This window comes from Cupressus sempervirens, chromosome 3 (assembly GCF_028749045.1).
Source record: "Cupressus sempervirens isolate cs-2001-9-10 chromosome 3, ASM2874904v1, whole genome shotgun sequence".
Taxonomy (NCBI): domain Eukaryota; kingdom Viridiplantae; phylum Streptophyta; class Pinopsida; order Cupressales; family Cupressaceae; genus Cupressus; species Cupressus sempervirens.
In genome coordinates, this window is record NC_143120.1 from 568,735,159 (window position 1) to 568,753,303 (window position 18,145).

An 18,145-nucleotide genomic window follows, 5' to 3' on the forward strand; every position below is an offset into this window, starting at 1 on the left:
CAACATGTTGTCTTCAAAATTCATTATACCTCCATTTTATGCATCATTCCCAGCCGCCGATGGTTAAAATCCTCATGTGAATGGTTATAAATATGAATATGTATACACTTAACGTTTTGTCAAATCTTCATCGTCACTTCCTTTATCTTCAATTTGCAACTCTCTATGCACGTTCCTAGACTCATGCCCTAATTGTGGACAATCCTATATATTCAAATATCTTAGTCATGTGAGCTTCTTAAATCTGGTCCTGCCTCAACAATAACCTTTGGTCGATGCCTGTGGAAATCCTTTAATTAATCAAAGGTAATATCTGACTCGTAGTTACCACTGTATTCGAAACCATTTACCAAATATGCCCCAAACTCCCAATAGATGTAGCAACCAATACCCTGTTGTATTTGCTATTTCTCACAAATACCTTGTGCAGAGTCTCCCAAAATGAATCACGAGCTTCACATGCCAACCTCACACTCTTCTGTAACAAGGATTCATCTTCTTCAATTGGAAGCCCATTTGATGTAAATCCTGGAAGTGTGGCCTGATAAGATGAAGTAATCAAAATTCGATCTCTTGCCTCTAAATACTCTGAATGAACCTGTTTAACAAGGTTTGGATGTGTCATTCAGCATAATGCACTCCAAAGTGGATGATTAATGTTAACTCCATGATTTTCTAACTGAGTGGCGAATCCTCCATCGATCACTACACATCCTTCTGCACTTTTAATCACCTCCTATTTAGGCACGGGTTACTTCACCTCGAGGTGCTTATTACCATAAATTGACTAATGGGATATGTCACCCAAGATCATAGAGCCAAAATTACAATAATTCTTACTGGGAACTATGGATATCTGCCAGCTAAGATCATGAGTCGATTTGGTATCTAATAATGTATACAAGTAAAGAAATAGCACAATTGTCACTGATGGCCCTTGTATTAAAACTGCAGCTTTAAAAGCCTGTGCATAGATCATTTGTAATATGGTAAGGTTTAATAATAGTGTTGTTAATAGATTTGTTATTATATATAATTAAAAGTTTATAAATACTGAATATTTAATTATTAATTATTATTAGTTTTTTATAATAATTTTATTATTTAATAAATAATTAAATATCATTAATATAGTTTGATATTTAGAATTTAGTAATTAGCTTAATTAAAATTAGTTTAATTAAGGCTAATTAATAGAGAATGTTATAAATTGAGTTTTAATTATTGTTATCGATAATATTGGGTTCATTAGAATTGCAAATTGATTTATTGGGAATCAATGAATAATTTAATTTAATGTAGATCAAATTGAATGGGAAGTGTTTAATGGAAATAAACTCATTTTATCATCATGATGTTTTGTAATAAAAATAGAATTAAATCATTGAGAGAATATTAATTATAATTTTAATGATTTAAGTTATTCAAACATTTACCTTAGTTGTTTTTACAAAGGTTGACTTCAAAATATTTCAGGGGTTACACCTTAATTTATTCAACTATATGTACGGGATAACTATAGGGTAAAAGAGAGTCTTCTCACTTGATAACAAACCCTAATAATTATTATACTCTATATAGAAACATTCTAGTCTCTATTTGAAAATGAGAACTTTAGTGAATCTGATAATCATTGAGTTATTAATCTAGCTATGTAATTATTAATTAATTTAATTAATTATAGAATTAATTAAATTTAATTGATAATTAAGTTATGCAATGGAGTTTTAATTGATATAATTATTGGTATTACTGATGTAGGAGCATCCAGAGGTATAAGGGCAATCCTGTGTCACCCAAAAAAATGTACTTAGACTTAGTTTCTCTTTCATGTGTTTTCATTTTTTGATACCCATTTGGGTCAAATAAAGGTTCCAACTCTCACAGTTTCACTATTAGTGTTCTAGGTTAGAGTTTTTAATCACCTTGAGATACGTGTAAATATCAAAAAATAGGAGTATGTAATTGAGCCATTATTTTAGTGAACTAGAAGGTGTAAATTGGTCAGATGATTGTCATTGTAAATTAGAGCATTCCAAAAAAATAATCAGGTCAAAAGGCCCCACAATTTGAAAGTTATCGCAGTTTTTCAGTTTTTGGAGACATCCTAAGAATACTTCAAAGTCAGGTTAGGGGCATTAAATGACCTCGAATAGGGCCAAAAAATGGGGGACAAGTGAAGCTGGTCCATAAGGCTATAGAGCACTTCGAGAGCTTTTTGAAAATGTAAACGGTTCGTCAATCGGAGCTACGGTTCAAAAGTTATGCCTCCCAGAAGTTCGGTTACCATTTTTGGATTCTTCTAATTTTGTGTTGGCTTCTAATGCGACTTCTAGAGCCTTCTATTTGGTCAGTGGATGCCAACTAGCACTTTCTAGAATGTATTCCTAATCCTTAACCCTTCGAGGTCTATTTTAAGAACATTTTTGGCATTGTAAAAGGCAGTTCGGAGTGGAGTTTGAGAGAAGATACTGGGAGAAGAATTTATCTCCAGATTTTTGCTATTGTAAGCCCATAGGGCATGTTTTGGAGTCTGTTTCTCTGCACTAAGTGTACTAGAATATTTTCACAGTTAATAAAATTTTCCCTTTCTTATTGTGTCCATTTTGTGCTTGGGTTGTGTCCCCATCAAGTGGTATCAGAGTAAGTTTTCCTGAGTGTGTAGACAGAGCGCCGACTGTGAGGCAGTTTGCACCAGGACTGTGTGGTTGTGGGTTTGAGTTAAGAAGATGCCTCCACGAAGTGAGCATGGTGGAAGGGCTGGAGCTATTAATCTTGAGGAGGTTAGAGCCCTCCAAAGACAGGTACAAGTGTTACAAGAGGAGCTCCGTAGAGGAACAAATGTTACTGCAGGTGATGAAAGTGAGGATGACAATGAAGAAGAAGAAATTGGACCAGAAGGGGAAGTTGACGAGGAAGTTCTAAATCAGGCAGAGGAGAGGCTTTTTAGGGTCATTACTAAGTTTGGGAAAAGACCTACAATTGATGTGGGTGTATTTTCAAGAAATCTGAAACCAGATGAGTTGATCGACTGGATTAATGAACTGGAAGAATACTTTGAGTATGAGGATATCAAGGATCCAGATAGGGTTAAGTTTGCAAAGGCTAAACTAAAAAGCCATGCCAAAATTTGGTGGCAAGAGGTTCAATTGGAAAGAAACAAAAGAGGAAAGCAGAAGATCACAAGGTGGGATCGTATGGTGGACAAATTAAAGAAGCAATTCATTAATGTTGATTATGAGCTTGATTTGTTTAAGAAAATGCATGGGTTAAAGCAAGTAGAAAAATCAGTCCAGGAATATACAGAGGAGTTTTACTGACTCTTGACTAGAGCAGGGCATGCAAAAGTAAATAAGGAGAAGGTTTCTCGTTATATCAGTGGTTTGCGACCTAGCATCCAGGAGGAATTAAGTCTGGTAAGAATGACCAGCGTTGAAGAGGCATACTAGTTTGCCCTACGAGTTGAAGAGAAGCTAAATAAGAGGTTTGAAGGGAGACAAAGAGGGTGTGTTCAAGGAGGAAGGGGTAGTGGTAGGTCATCTGGAGGCCGAAATGAAACTCAAAAGAAAAATGAAGATGTGGGTACTAGCAGGGACTAGAGGAATGAGGGTTTCAACCGCTCCCGTGATCAAGACTTTGGAAATCAAAGAGCAAGAGGTAGAGGAGGTGGACAAGGAAGAGGAGGCTTATGTGGTACCTATTTCCATTGCAATGGAGAAGGTCATCGTGCCTTTGAATGCCCTCAATGACAAGGAAGGACAGATAGGAGAGCTAAGGGTCAAGCTAGGGTTGCTCATGTGGATGAGGATGCACAATCATCACATTCAGAGGATGCAGAAAGAGGAGAGACTTTAGTAAATGAAAGGGTCCTACTAAGTGGTGAGATTGAACTAGGATAAAGAAGGAGTTTATTCCGTACCAAGTGCAAGTGTGAGGATAAATGTTGTGATGTGATCATTGATGGTGGTAGCACTGATAACTTGGTATCAGAGGAGATGGTCTCTAAGCTGAAGCTCAAGAGGGAGAAACACCCCCATCCCTATCGGATTTCTTGGGTGAAAGATGATCATAAGGTCCTGGTAAGTGAACAATGTTTAGTGAAATTCAAAATTGGGAGTTACCATGATGAAGTTTGTTGTGATGTTATTCCAATGTATGTTTGTCATCTATTGTTGGGAAGATCGTGGCAGTCTGATAGGCATGTAGTACATGATGGTCATGCAAACACATGCTCTTTAACAAAGGATGGTGTTCGCCACAAACTGAAGCCCATGAAAAAGGAAGGCAAAAAGGTATGTAGCAGTGCTAGGATTTTTCTTGTTGATGGAAGGAAGTTTTTAGATGGCATGAAACATCACCGTATGTGCTATGCTTTGATCCCTAGGAAAGATAAAGAAGGTAGTAGTGAAATATCACTTGAAGTTTCAAATTTACTAGGTGAGTTTGGAGATATCATCTCTGATAATGTTCCAGAAGGAATGCCACCGGTAAGGCAAATCAGTCATCAAATAGATTTAATCCCAAGAGCTAGTTTTTCTAACAAGGCTGCTCACAGGATGACTCCTACTGAAATTGAGGAGCTAAATAGATAGGTTCAGGAGCTATTGAGGAAGGATTTGATTTGAAAGAGCTTGAGTCAATGTGCAGTACCTGCAGTATTGGCACCAAAGAAGGATGGAGAGTGGAGGATGTGTACAGACTCTCGAGCTATAAATAGGATAACCATCAAGTATTGGTTTCCTTTGCCAAGAATGGATGATCTTATGGACTGCTTGAGTGGAGCTCAGTACTTCAAAAAGATAGATCTCAAGAGTGGCTATCATCAGATACAGATATGAGAAGGAGATGAGTGGAAAATAGCCTTCAAGATCAAGGAGGGTCTTTATGAGAGGTTAGTCATACCCTTTGGATTGATGAACACCCCAAGCACCTTCATGCGGCTTATGAATGAGGTACTTAAGAAGTTCTTGGAAAATTTTGTTATCCTCTATTTGGATGATATTTTAATTTTCAGCAAGACTTTGGAAGAACATTTATTGCATATTCGTAGTATCCTTGAAAGGTTAAGGGAAGAGAAACGGTTAATTAATTTGAAGAAGTGTATCTTTGCAAAAAGGGAGTTAGTCTACTTGGGGTTTGTTATATCACCTGAAGCTCTCAAAATGGATCTAGAGAAGGTAAAAGCCATCTTGGAATGGCCTACTCCAAGGTCTGCTACTGAGGTAAGATCATTTCATGGTCTGGTTAGTTTTTAGAGGAAGTTTATTAAGAATTTCAGTGGCATATGTGCACCCCTGACTGACACAATAAGAGGGGATAGAAAAAAGTTCAAATGGATTGCGACAGCTGCGAGAAGTTTTCAAATGCTGAAGAAGAAGGTGATAGAACAACCTGTGTTGGCACTTCTAGATTTTAGAAAGGTGTTCTAGGTGAATTGTGATGCTAGTGGCAGAGCTATTGGGGCTGTATTAAGCCAAGAAGGTAAGCCTATTGCATATTTTAGTGAAAAATTGAATGATGCAAAAAAAAATATTATGTTTATGATCAAGAGTTCTATGCAATAGTTCAGGCCTTAAAGAAATGGAGGCATTATTTATTGCCAAAGGAATTTGTTTTGTATACTGATCATCAGGCATTACAGTACTTAAATAGCCAAGGTAAATTGAATCAGAGGCATATGATGTGGGTAGAGTTCTTGCAGAGCTATACATTTGTGTTGAAGCATAGAAGTGGAAAATCTAATAGGGTTGCAGATGCACTAAGTAGGAGACAGTTGTTGCTTACAGTAATGCAGGTTGAAGTAGTTGGGTTTGATGAACTCAAGAATATGTACCTTGAGGATCCTAATTTTTCTGAAGCATGGAAAGCTTGTAAAGAACCTATTGCTTTAGACAAAAATAAGTGGTTGGACTATCTAATTCAGGATGGTATGTTGTTCAAGGGCAATCAATATTGCATTCCAAGGAGTTCCATGAGGGAAAATCTGATTAAGGAGGAACACAGTGGAGGGATGGCAGGACATTTTGGTCGAGATAAGACCATTGCCATTCTCAAAAAACATTATTTTTGGCTCCAAATGTCACAGGATGTGAAGAAGTTTGTACAAAATTGTCAGATTTGTCAGGTGGCCAAGGGATTTGGTCACAATACTGGACTATATTAGCCATTGCCTGTTCCATCAAAGCCATGGGAGCACATAAGTATGGATTTTGTTCTTGGATTACCGAGGCACAAAAGGGTAATGACTCAGTATTTGTGGTGGTTGATAGGTTCTCCAAAATGGCACATTTCATTCCATGCCACAAAACTCATGATGTTGTCCATATTGCAGACTTGTTTTTCAGAGAGGTGGTAAGACTACATGGTCTCCCAAGGAGTATAGTTTCTGATAGAGTTACTAAATTTCAGGAGTATTTCTGGAGAACATTGTGAAAAAAGTTGAGAACAGACTTGAAATTCAGTTCCACACATCACTCGCAAACTGACGGCCAAACAGAAGTGGTAAACAGAAGTCTGGGCAATTTTCTCAGATGTTTAGTTGGGGATAAGCCCAAGGGATGGGATTTGATTCTACCACAAGCAAAATTTTCTTACAATAACTCTATAAACAGGAGTACCGGTAGATCACCATTCCAAATTGTATATGGAAGTAGCCTAAGGACTGCACCAGAATTGAAGAAGATAGAGCAAGGGGAGAGGACAAGTGTTGAAGCTAAAAAATTTGCTGAACATATCAAGCATCTACATGAGGAGGTCTAGGCACACATAACCAGGATGAATCAAGGGTATAAAGCTAGGGCTGATCAAAAGAGAAGACATAAGGAATTCCAAGTAGGGGATCTAGTCATGGTACACTTATGAAAGGAAAGATTTCTAGCCAGTACTTACAACAAACTAAAAATGAAGAAATTTGGCCTCTACAAAATTTTGAAGAAACATGACTCAGGAAATGCATATGAAGTGGAGTTGCCAGATGGTATTCACATTTCTCTTATTTTCAACATTGTAGAATTAACAGAGTATCATGATGATTGTGCAGATGAGGAGCCAATGTTAGAGCCATGTCCAATTCCTGCTTCTAAGAAGGAGGAGATAGAAAACATTCTAGATCATCGTGTCAGTAGGAGTACCATAAATAGGTAGTATGAAGAGTATTTTTTCAAGTGGAAAGGACGGCCAATAGAGGACTCAACATGGATTTTAGCAGCTGAGGTTTCCCATTTGGGATTTCCTCTACCATTCATAAAGTGACAGGGTCACTTTTCAATCTACCCTGGGTGTCTGATGCAGGAGCATCCAGAGGTATAAGGGCAATCCTGTGTCACCCAAAAAAATATAATTAGACATAGTTTCTGTTTCATGTGTTTTCATTTTTGGATACCCATTTGGGTCAAATAAAGGTTCCAACTCTCACAGTTCCACTAATAGTGTTCTGGGTTAGAGTTTTTAATCACCTTGGGATACATGTAAATGCCAAAAAAATAGGAGCTTGTAATTGAGCCATCATTTTGGTGAACTAGAAGGTGTAAATTGGTCGGATGATTTTCATTTTAATTTAGAGCATTCCAGAAAAAGAATCAAGTCAAAAGTCCCCACGGTTTGAAAGTTATCGCAATTTTTTTATTTTTGGAGACATCCTAAGAATGCTTCAAAGTTAGGTTAGGGGCATTAAATGACCTTGAACAGGGCCAAAAATGGGAGGACGAGTGAAGTTGTTCAATAGAGCTATAGAGCACTTCGAGAGCTTTCTGAAAATGTAAACGGTTCGTCAATCGGAGCTACAGTTCAAAAGTTATGCCTCTTGGAAGTTCGATTACCATTTTTGGATTCTTCTAATTTTGTGTCGACTTCTAATGCGACTTTTAGAGCCTTCTATTTGGTCGATGGATGCCAACTAGCACTTTCTAGAATGTATTCCTAATCCTTAACCCTCGGGGGTCAATTTTAAGAACATTTCTGGCTTTGTAAAAGGCAATTCGGAGTGGAGTTTGAGAGAAGATACTGGGAGAAGAATTTATCTTCAAATTTTTGCTATTGTAAGCCCATAGGGCATGTTTTGGAGTCTGTTTCTCTGCGCTAAGTGTACTAGCATATTTTTACATTTAATAAAAAATTTCCTTCCCTGTTGTGTCCATTCTATGCTTGGGTTGTGTCCCCATCAAGTGCTATCAGAGCAGGTTTTCCTGAGTGTGTAGACAGACTGCCAACTATGAGGGAGTTTGCAACAGGACTGTGTTTTTGTGGGTTTGAGTTAGGAAGATGCCTCCACGAAGAGAGCGTGGTGGAAGGACCAGAGCTATTAATCCTAAGGAGGTTAGAGCCCTCCAAAGGTAGGTACAAGTGTTGCAGGAGGAGCTCTATAGAGGAACAAATGTTATTGCAGGTGACGAAAGTGAGGACGACAATGAAGAAGAAGAAATTTGACCAGAAGGGGAAGTTGACAGGGAAGTTCTGAATCAGGCAGAGTAGACGCTTTTTAGGGCCATTACTAAGTTTGGAAAAACACCTACAATTGATGTGGGTGTATTTTCAGGAAATCTGAAACCAGATGAGTTGATCGACTGGATTAATGAACTGGAAGAATACTTTGAGTATGAGGCTATCAAGGATCCAGATAGGTTTAAGTTTGCAAAGGCTAAACTAAAAGTCCATGCCCAAATTTGGTGGCAAGAGGTTCAATTGGAAAGAAATAGAAGAGGAAAGGAGAAGATCACAAGGTGGGATCATATGGTGGACAAATTGAAGAAGCAATTCATTCATGTTGATTATGAGCTTGATTTTTTTAAGAAGATGCACAGGTTAAAGCAAGCAGGAAAATCAGTCCAAGAATATATGGAGGAGTTTTACCGACTCTTGATTAAAGCAGGGCATGCAGAAGCAAATAAGGAGAAGGTTGCTCATTATATCAGTGGGTTGCAACCTAGCATCCATAAGGAATTAAGTCTGGTAAGAATGACCAGCATTGAAGAGGCATACTAGTTTTTCCTACGAGTTGAAGAGAAGATAAATAAGAGGTTTGAAGGGAGACAAAGAGGGCGCGGTCAAGGAGGAAGGGGTAGTGGTACGTCATCTAGAGGCTGAAATGAAACCCAAAAGAAAAATGAAGATGTGGGTACTAGCAGGAACCAAAGGAATGAGGGTTTCAACCACTCTCATGATCAAGACTTTGGAAATCAGAGAGGAAGAGGTAGAGGACATGGACAAGGAAGAGGAGGCTTTCGTGGTACTTGTTTCCATTGCAATGAAGAAGATCATCATGCCTTTGAATGCCCTCAACGACAAGGAAGGACAGATAGGAGAGATGAGGGCCAAGCTAGGGTTGCTCATATGGATGAGGATGCAAAATCATCACATTCAGAGGATGCAGAAAGAGGAGAGACTTTAGTAAATGAAAGGGTCCTACTAAGTGGTGAGATTGAACCAGGACAAAGGAGTTTATTTCATACCAGGTGCAAGTGTGAGGATAAATTTTGTGGTGTGATCATTGATGGTGGTAGCACTGATAACTTGGTATCAAAGGAAGTGGTCTCTAAGCTGAAGCTCAAGAGGGAGAAACACCCCTAGCCCTATCAGATTGCTTGGGTGAAAGATGATCATAAGGTCCTGGTAAGTGAACAATGTTTAGTGAAATTCAAAATTGGGAGTTACCATGATGAAGTTCTTTGTGATGTTATTCCAATGGATGTTTGCCATCTATTGTTGGGAAGACCGTGGCCGTTTGATAGGCATGTAGTACATGATGGTCATGTAAACACATACTCTCTAACAAAGGATGGAGTTCTCCACAAACTGAAGCCCATGAAAAAGGAAGGCGAAAAGGTATGTAGTAGTGCTAGGATTTGTCTTGTTGATGGAAGGAAGTTTTTAGATGGTACAAAACATCAGCGTATGTGCTATGCTTTGATCCCTAAGAAAGATAAAGAAGGTAGTAGTGAAATACCACTTGAAGTTTTAGATTTACTAAGAGAGTTTGGAGATATCATCTCTGATAATGTTTCAGAAGGATTGCCACCGGTAAGGAAAATTAGTCATCAGATAGATTTAATCACAGGAGCTAGTTTGCCTAACAAGGTTGCTCACAAGATGACTCCTACTGAAAATGAGGAACTAAATAGACAGGTTTAGGAGCTATTGAGGAAGGGCTTGATTCGGGAGAGCCTGAGTCCATGTGCAATACCTGCAGTACTGACACTAAAGAAGGATGGAGAGTGGAGGATGTGAACAGACTCTCGAGCTATAAATAGGATAACCATCAAGTATCAGTTTCCTTTGCCAAGAATGGATGATCTTATGGATTGCTTGAGTGGAAGCTCAATACTTCACAAAGATAGATTTCAAGAGTGGCTATCATCATATATGGATACGAGAATGAGATGAAAGGAAAATAGCCTTCAAGACTAAGGAGGGTCTTTATGAGTGATTAGTCATGCCCTTTGGATTGACGAACACCCCAAGCACCTTCATGCAGCTTATGAATGAGGTACTTAAGAAGTTCTTGGAAAATTTGTTATTGTCTATTTGGATGATATTTTAATTTTCAGCAAGACTTTGGAAGAACATTTATTGCATATTCGTAGTGTCCTTGAAAGGTTAAGGGAAGAGAAATTGTTAATTAATTTGAAGAAGTGTATCTTTGCAAAAAGGGAGTTAGTCTACTTGGGGTTTGTTATATCACTTGAAGGTCTCAAAATGGATCAGAGAAGGTAAAAGCCATCTTGGAATGGCCTACTCCAAGGTCTGCTACTGAGGTAAGATCATTTCATGGTCTGGTTAGTTTTTATAGGAAGTTTATTAAGAATTTCAGTGGCATATGTGCACCCCTGACTGACACAATAAGAGGGGATAGAAAAAAGTTCAAATGGACTGCGGGAGCTGTGTGAAGTTTTGAAATGTTGAAGAAGAAGGTGACAGAACAACCTGTGTTGGCACTTCTAGATTTTAGAAAGGTGTTCTAGGTGGATTGTGATGCTAGTGGTAGCACTATTGGGGATGTATTAAGCCAAGAAGGTAAGCCTATTGCATATTTTAGTGAAAAATTGAATGATGCGAAAAAGAAATATTTTGTTTATGATCAAGAGTTCTATGCAATAGTTCAGGCCTTAAAGAAATGGAGGCATTATTTATTGCCAAAGGAATTTGTTTTGTATACTAATCATCAGGCATTATAGTACTTAAATAGCCAAGGTAAATTGAATCAGAGGCATATGAAGTGGGTAGAGTTCTTGCAGAGTTATAGATTTGTGTTGAAGCATAGAAGTGAAAAATCTAAGAAGGTTGTAGATGCACTAAGTAGGAGACAGTTGTTGCTTACAGTAATGCAGGTTGAAGTAGTTGGGTTTGATGAACTCAAGAATCTGTACCCTGAGGATCCTGATTTTGTTGAAGCATGAAAAGCTTGTAAAGAACCTATTACTGTAGACAGAACTAAGTGGTTGGACTATTTGATTCAGGATGGTATGTTGTTCAAGGGTACTCAATTGTGCATTCCAAGGAGTTCCATGAGAGAAAATCTGATTAAGGAGAAACACAGTGGAGCGATGGCAGGACATTTTGGTCAAGATAAGACCATTGCCATTCTCAAAAAACATTATTTTTGGCCCCAAATGTCATAGGATGTGAAGAAGTTTGTACAGAATTGCCAAGTTTGTCAGGTGGCCAAGGGATTTAGTCACAATACTGGCTATATCAGCCTTTGTCTGGTCCATCAAAGCCATGGGAGGACATAAGTATGGATTTTGTTCTTAGATTGCCGAGGAGACAAAGGGTTAATGACTCGGTATTTGTGGTGGTTGATAGGTTCTCCAAAATGGCACATTTCATTCCATGCCACAAAACTTATGATGTTGTCCATATTGCAGACTTGTTTTTCAGAGAGGTGGTAAGACTACATGGTCTCCCAAGGAGTATAGTTTCTAATAAAGATACTAAATTCATTAGGTATTTCTGGAGAACATTGTGGAAAAAGTTGAGAACAGACTTGAAATTCAGTTCCACACATCACCCGCAGATTGACGGCCAAACAGAAGTGGTAAACAGAAGTCTGGGCAATTTGCTGAGATGTTTAGTTGGGGATAAGCCCAAGGGATGGGATTTGATTCTACCACAAGTGGAATTTTCTTACAATAACTCTATAAAAAAGAGTATTGGTAGATCACCATTCCAAATTGTATATGGAAGTAGCCCAAGGACTGCACCAGAATTGAGGAAGATAGAGCAAGGGGAGAGGACAAGTGTTGAAGCTAAAGAATTTGCTAAACATATCAAGCGTCTACATGAGGAGGTCCAAGCACACATTACCAAGATGAATCAAGAGTATAAAGCTAGGGCTAATCAAAGGAGAAGACATAAGGAATTCCAATTAGGGGATCTAGTTATGGTACACTTATGAAAGGAAAGATTTCCAACCGGTACTTACAACAAGCTAAAAATGAAGAAATTTGGCCTTTGCAAAATTCTAAAGAAACATGACTCAGGAAATGCATATGAAGTGGAGGTCCCAGATGGTATTCACATTTTTCCTATTTTCAACATTGCAGACTTAACAGAGTATCATGATGATGGTGCAGAGGAGGAGCCGATGTTAGAGTCATGTCCAATTCCTGCTTCTAAGAAAGAGGAGATAGAAGACATTCTAGATCATCGTGTGGGTAGGAGTACTAGAAATAAGCAATATGAAGAGTATTTGGTCAAGTGAAAAGGACAGTCAATAGAGGACTCAACATGGATTTTAGTAGCTGAAGTTTCCCATTTGGGATTTCCTCTACCATTCATAAAGTGACAGGGTCACTTTTCAATCTACCCTGGGTGTCTGATGCAGGAGCATCCAGAGGTATAAGGGCAATCCTGTGTCACCCAAAAAAATATACTTAGACTTAGTTTTTGTTTCATGTGTTTTAATTTTTGGATACCCATTTGGGTCAAATAAAGGTTCCAACTCTTATAGTTCCACTATTAGTGTTCTAGGTTAGAGTTTTTAATCACCTTGGGATACGTGTAAATGTCAAAAAAATAAGAGTATGTAATTGAGCCATCATTTTGGTGAACTAGAAGGTGTAAATTGGTCGGATGATTGTCATTGTAATTTAGAGCATTCCAAAAAAAGAATCAGGTCAAAAGGCCCCACAATTTGAAAGCTATCGCAATTTTTCAGATTCTGGAGACATCCTAAGAATGCTTCAAAGTCAGGTTAGGGGCATTAAATGACCTCGTACAAGGCCAAAAAATGGGGGACAAGTGAAGCTAGTCCATAGGGCTATAGAGTGCTTCAAGAGCTTTTCGAAAATGTAAATTGTTCGTCAAACGAAGCTACGATTCAAAAGTTATGTCTCCCAAAAGTTCGGTTACCGTTTCTGGATTCTTCTAATTTTGTACTGACTTCTAATGCGAGTTCTAGAGCCTTCTATTTGTTCAGTGGGTGCCAACTAGCACTTTTTAGAATGTATTCCTAATCCTTAACCCTCTGGGGTCTATTTTAAGAACATTTCTGGCATTGTAAAAGGCAGTTCAGAGTGGAGTTTGAGAGAAGATACTGGGAGAAGAATTTATCTCCATATTTTTGCTATTGTAAGCCCATAGGGCATGTTTTGGAGTCTATTTCTTTGCACTAAGTGTACTAGCATATCTTCATAGTTAATAAAATTTTCCCTTTCTTGTTGTGTCCATTCTGTGCTTGGGTTGTGTTCCCATCAATTACTGATGTTAAGGAAATTGCAAACCATTTGTTTGAAATTTGATAAGTCCTATTCTAATGATTTGAATAATGGGAGACACTTCTTGGAATTAAGGGAGTTTTATTTAGTCATTAGTAACATTGATTTTAGTAAAATTATTTTATTAAAAGTCTATGGGAATTAGTTTAATGATTTAAATAAGTACATAATTATCTTCTAATTATTTTTTTAAATTGTTTTTAAATAATGGAGGGATAACTTAATTTTTATTTGAAGAGATAAATGGGTTGACTTGTACATTAAACAAAGAATCTTATACACTTGAACGAAAACTAAAACATCATATTTGGCTTAACCATGTGATTGTGAAAATAAACTACAACATGTGTTTGTATCTTTTTTTCTTTATGTTATTCGTGTTTTGGGGTTTTTGGGTTTACTAGATTGTTGACCAGTTATAGGATGTGTAATAGAGGCTCGAGGGTTATGAGATGTGATGTCATGCTAATGTTATTTGATCTCGACCTTTTTAAAACCCAACCATGGTAATGCGATGGCATGCTCTATGATGTGTGTGGTTTATTGATTGTTATTGCTTTCCAGTCTTCGTGTGTAAAGATAAGGTGTATGTATATGAGATACTTGACTTAACCATTTTTGAGTCATTGATCAGTTATACTCGGATTACTTTCCAGTCACTTTGATGGGACTAAAGTGTTTGTTTGATCATTATGATGTCATTTATGACATGTTTGACTTAACGATTTTGGATTCTTTGATTAGTATTACTTTGAGATAATTTTTGGTTGCTCGTTGGAACCAAGGGGTATTGTGATTTATTATGGGATACTTTCCCATTGCTCATTGAGAACTGATGGGTATTGCGATTTATTCTAGTTGCTCATTGAGAACCGATTGATATTGTGATCTATAATTTGATGTTTTTCAGTTGCTCGTAGAGAACTGATGTGATTATTTTGATTATCTTTATGATGCTTTCTAGTCGCTTGTATAGGGATGAGGTGATCATGTGATTCATGATTTCATGAGCTTAGGGTAGATTATCTATATGTAGTCCCAGAAAGTGGCTTGCAATGGGGGTCGAGGCCCTAAGAGGCTGCCAGGGTAACTCATTGTAAGTTGTATTAATAAGTGAAAACTTTACACTAAATGGAGATTAAAATGAACCTAATAAGATAATTGTATGTTCTTGTTCATGCCTCAAGTGCTAGTACAAACTAGGATGGGAGTAGAGAGAATGCTTGGTTGTGACCTTGCATTCCATAGTATGCCTTATTAGTATGAGAGGATACTAGTGGTTGCATAGGGATCGTTAAGGGGTCGAGGTCTATTGAGAGACTACCAAGGTAACCCTAGCGTGATTCATGCGATGAAACTTTCCCGCTTACATAGTAGATTCCTATGTGTCTTTGTGTGCCTCTAGGTATAGATGTCGGTCTATGTTGGAACCTTTGAGCTAGTGTACTTTTAGGATTTTCTGGACTTAAAAAGTATTTGTGTTATGTGATTTGATATCCTGTCTGGCATTTACCTTCATTTTGTTCTTGGATCATTATGATGGATGTTATTTACTGACACGTTTCTTTATATTGATGATTAGCACATGATAGATGATGTTATCTACTTTGTAGGATCATCTTATGCTTTATTCTTGCATGTTAGATTTTTTTATGCGTATGTTGTAGCATGTTTAGGAGTGACATCCCTATTACTATAGTATCAATGATCTCTTTGGTGGCTTGGGATGTTACACACGAGGGATGGCTAGAGCCCACGATGGTCTAATGATGCTATTCAAGTTGGGAGGAACCACGCACTTAGTTAGATGTGTTTTATGATGGATGGATGTATCATGTATGTTATTGGTTTCATTTACTTTATTGCACTTGTATCATGGTTGATGAGGATGATGTATCTTTATTTTTACATATGTTTAATCTTTTAAGCTTTTCATACTCTATGACATGTACAGTGGATGATTGAACATTTCAAATTTAATTGCCAAGAGGCATTCAGAACAAATGTATATTATGGACATTGGACTTTTTAATTATTCTTTCATGTGGATGTGGTGGTTGATAGACTTAGTATTAATTAGATTAAATGTGACTTAACATCTTGGGATCCTTAAGGAATGTAACCTGTTATGTATGGTTACAGATTGTATGTTATTGCTTCTGCTACTATGTGTTTGATGTGTATGATTATTTTCCTTCTTGTTAAAAAAAAATTGTTTGGCAAACTTAGTAAAAATTTAGGTTAATTCTTTTGGATCCCTTGGCAGGGCGTTATATTTGGTATCAGAGCCCGAGTTTCTACATTGGGAGCTCTGGGTATATTGGAACGCCACTAGTGTTAACTAGTTGAACAAAAACGAAAACTTGAACTATCATGTGTATCTCTTTCAAATTGAAACTTGAAACTAGGTGAGCTAAAACAGAACTTAAACTAGTAGTTGTATATTTTTCATACTTCAACACTTAGACTTCAAACTGAAAATTATACTAAAACTTAAATGTGGGAAAAATTGAAAATTGAAACTTATTCTATTTGCAAACCATGTATCTTTTATCTATACTTTAAGGTAGTGTGCCTTTGATTATCCTTGCAAACATTATGTTGTTCTTGGTTAGAGTGTTTAGGAAATCTATTTCAGTATTTGTTAAGAACGAATGTTGGATCAATGTGGTTTACAATTTACTATTAAACCATAATCATATTACTCTAAGTGTGTTGTAGTGTCCTTAATGGAATCATATCCTCCTACAGGGGAAAAGGGTTCAATGGGACCCGCACAGTGAGTTCTTCAGTATTATCATTCACATAGGCTCCCAATAGTAATCCTAAATCTAAGGGGGGTGGATGTAGTGCCTGCCCCTAAGTTACATTTTTGCTATAATGAATTTTTGTATTTTACTCTAGGGGCCTTTGGTGAATTTTCTATTAATTAAGTCTAATTAAAAGATTTATTTAATGATTTAATTAAATAAAAAATTATTATGATATTTTAATATTTAATTTTATTTAATTAATTAAAAAATTAATTAAATAAAAAGAATTAATTTGGAGATAAAAGTTATAAGTTTAAATTTGGAAAGAGATAATATTTATTTAATTTAATAATAATATATTTAGAGTTCATTTTTAAATAAGTGTTAAATAATATTATTATTTAAGTTAATAAATATTTTATCAACTAAGTTTCAAAAATAAATTTAGAACTGGAAAAGAAACTAATTTATTAAAAATTTCATGATCGCATGATAAGTGCATGAGATTTAAAATTAATAAATTAAATTAAAAAGAGTAAAGTGAATATTAAATGAATTAATGTGCATTATTTTAATACTTATTCACATAGGAGTATGCGAACTCTTGTGAGTTATCATGTTCACAACACAGGAGTTTGCACTCTAATTATGCACATGTTGTCTACACTTAGGAGTTAGCACATTATTTGAGCACATGGTGTCTACAACATTCTATACACCTCATCATGTTTATCTTCTTATCATGGAAGATATGTGATTAGTTGTCATGCTTATCTCCTAGTTCTTTCTAGACACATTCTAGATGCATCTTAGAGGCCTTTATATACAAGCTCTCCTAGTGTGTATAGGGAGGCTCATATGCTTCTACGTCCTCTACTTGCTTTTACATGCTTCAAATAATAGTGAGCATTCATATTGATCATACTCTTTGGCCTACTGTGTGCTTTTGCCATGGATTCTGGAGAAGGAAGGAATTTTTGAAAAGGAGGAGATTCCAAGAGGAGGAATTTTCTCTACAATTTTTTGCGGCGTAGCGATTAGCATCAGTGACCAGGTAGACACTTGTGATATTTTGCATATTCTATTACGCTCTCTCTGTTCTTATCTTCATCATGGCTACTAAATGACTGTTTAGATAATTCTTCTAAAGAATGTTTTATATTGTGGAATTTTGGGTATTGCCTCTATTGAGTATAGAATCATGTCTCCAATGTGCTGACTTGGGTTGGAAATATATTCTATTGCTTCACAACACCTTCGATATCATCCATTTTATTCTCCTAATTCATATTACTCGATACAACATTCAGAATACATGTGGCCTTCCCAATTATCATGAATACGAATTGCTTACATAATCATTCATTATTTAATACCAAACAAGCTTCGGTTTCTCTTTGGCAACAATATATTTTCCAACATATAGACACTGCATATTTATTTAGACACAAATAATATACTACTGCCGCATGGATATCTGAGATATATTTTTTCATGTTTAACTTGCCCTCCTCGATGGGCTCCAACACGTTGTCTTCAGAATCCATTATACCTCCATATTATGCTTCATTCCTAGCCACCAATGGTTAAAATCCTCATGTGAATGGTTATAAATATGAATATGTATACACTTAATGTTTTGTCAAATCTTCATTGTCACTTCCTTTATCTTCAATCTACAAC

General features: G+C 36.7%; 1 pseudogene; it reads right to left on the reverse strand.

Annotated features, from left to right (window-relative positions):
- Window positions 1–221: 221 nt before the first annotated feature.
- LOC149567692 (homocysteine S-methyltransferase 1 pseudogene) lies at window positions 222–18,009 on the reverse strand (annotated as a pseudogene).
- Between the last annotated feature and the right edge of the window lie 136 nt (window positions 18,010–18,145).